Source organism: Delphinus delphis, chromosome 12 (genome assembly GCF_949987515.2).
Source record: "Delphinus delphis chromosome 12, mDelDel1.2, whole genome shotgun sequence".
NCBI classification, from domain to species: domain Eukaryota; kingdom Metazoa; phylum Chordata; class Mammalia; order Artiodactyla; family Delphinidae; genus Delphinus; species Delphinus delphis.
Window position 1 is genome coordinate 76,836,702 of NC_082694.2, and position 2,072 is coordinate 76,838,773.

General features: G+C 43.1%; 1 pseudogene; it reads left to right on the forward strand.

Annotated features, from left to right (window-relative positions):
- The first annotated feature begins 1,013 nt into the window (after positions 1-1,013).
- Positions 1,014-1,824, forward strand: LOC132435512 (small ribosomal subunit protein uS5 pseudogene; annotated as a pseudogene).
- The last annotated feature ends 248 nt before the right edge of the window (positions 1,825-2,072 follow it).

Sequence of the window (2,072 nt, forward strand, 5' to 3'; positions counted from 1 at the left end):
TATTGATTCACAATAAGAAAATAAATTCTTCTGCTGAGCCTATGATGTAGAGATGGAGAACAGAGCACTAAGCACCACTTGGGATAGGTTAGCAGAGGAAAGCCTTAGAGAAGACATATAGCAAAAGAGAACAGCTTGAGCTGCAGAGCTAGTGGCCAGGAAGTATGAGTGTAGCCATGCTTCCTTGCCATCCCTCAGGCAGAGACACAGGGACTGTTACCTCCCTCTTTCTTTTCTACTGGGACCAGCTTTATAGCAGAGCAGAATTGACTGGGGCAGAATTGAGGTCTGGAGAATGAGCTGAATAAAGAATCATTCTCTAACCAAAGAATAGGTCTGTCCACTCAGCCAGATCACTGGCCATGGTGTGCTCTTCCTTTTGGACATTTCTGACTGACTAATATGCATAGTCAATACTCACCAGCCAATGAATACTCTAGATGCTGAGCTAGGGCTGTGTGTTTCTTGTTCAGTTTCCAAAAACCAGATGGTCCAGCTTAGGGAGATTAATTTACATTGCTGTCATCAGACCTGCTTGTCACATTCGCTGTTTGTGGCTTTAGCACTAACTTAATAAAAGACATCAGAGACCCATGTTTACAAGAGGGATGAGGATTTTTTTTTCCTATTAACAGCCTTTAATCCACAAGAAAAGCAAAATTAATCATGAGCTGGAGGTGAATAAAAACTTATATTATCTTCCCTACATAAATATATTTAACTTTGGTACTTAAATATATTAAATATTTAATTAGATTGTATAGAATATTTTAAATTACATATATTCATTTTAATACATTAAATGACTTTCTTTCAGTTAGAAAAAGGAAGATAAATCTTTATTCCAAGAGATAGCAAATAAATACTGAATAAACAGTAAATACTAAATAAATACACGTAACTTAGAGTCCCATTGTGATCTGATACTGAATAGAGAAAATGATCTGGAAAGACGGGTAAGAAGCAAAACGATTAAAGTGGGGAAGTAAGATTCTTCTCCATAAAAACACCAAATGGCAGATGATACAGGTGCTGCTGGAGGGCTCGGAGGCCGAGGGGGCCCCGGGAGAGGAGGCTGAGGTAGTTTACGTCATCCCGGGGCTGGGGCCAAGGACAAGGAGAGGCTCCCTGTCACCAAGCTGGGTCGCTTGGTCGAGGACATGAAGATCAGGTCCCTGGAGGAGATCTGTCTCTTCTCTCTGCCCATCAAGGAATCTGAGATCATTGACTTTTTGCTGGGGGCATCCCTCAAGGACAAGGTTTTGAAGATAATGCCTTTGCAAAAGCAGACCCGTGCTGGCCAGCGGGACCAGGTTCTAGGCATTTGTCGCCACTGAGAATTACAATGGACATCATTTGGGTGTCAGGTGCTCCAGAGAGGTAGCCACTGCCATCTGTGGGGCCATGATTCTGGCCAAGCTCTCCATCGTCCCCATGCAGCGAGGTTACTGGAGTAACAAGATTGGCAAGCCCAATGCTGTTCATTGCAAGATGACTGGCTCTCTGTGGCTCTGGCCTGGTGAGTCTCATCCCTGCCCCAGGGGCACTGGCATCAACTCAGCCCCTGTGCCGAAGAAGCTGCTGCTGATGGCCAGTACTGACAATTGCTACACCTCTGTCAGGGGCTGCACTGCCACCTGGGGCAACTTTGCCAAGGCCACCTTTGATGCCATTTCCAAGACCTACAGCTCTCTCACCCCTGATCTCTGGAAACAGATGCTGTTCACCAAGTCTCCATGGCAGGAATTCACTGACCATCTTGTAAAGACCCACACCAGAGCTTCCTTGCAGAGGACCCAAGCTCCAGCTGTGACCACCACATAGTTTTATATGAGAAAAATAAAGTGAATGGAAGCTGGTTACAAAATAAATAAATAAATAAATAATAAATAAAATGGGGAAGGTAAGAAGGAATAAAATACAGAAGTAGGAATCAAAATAGGTACAAAATAATAAAAAAAAATGTCAGGGGAGCAGAGATCATAAGAGAGAGAATGGAGAAATAAAGAAGCTTAGGGACTTAAGGAGAAAAATACCGAGATAGTCTAGATAAAGACATGCAGAATAAGATA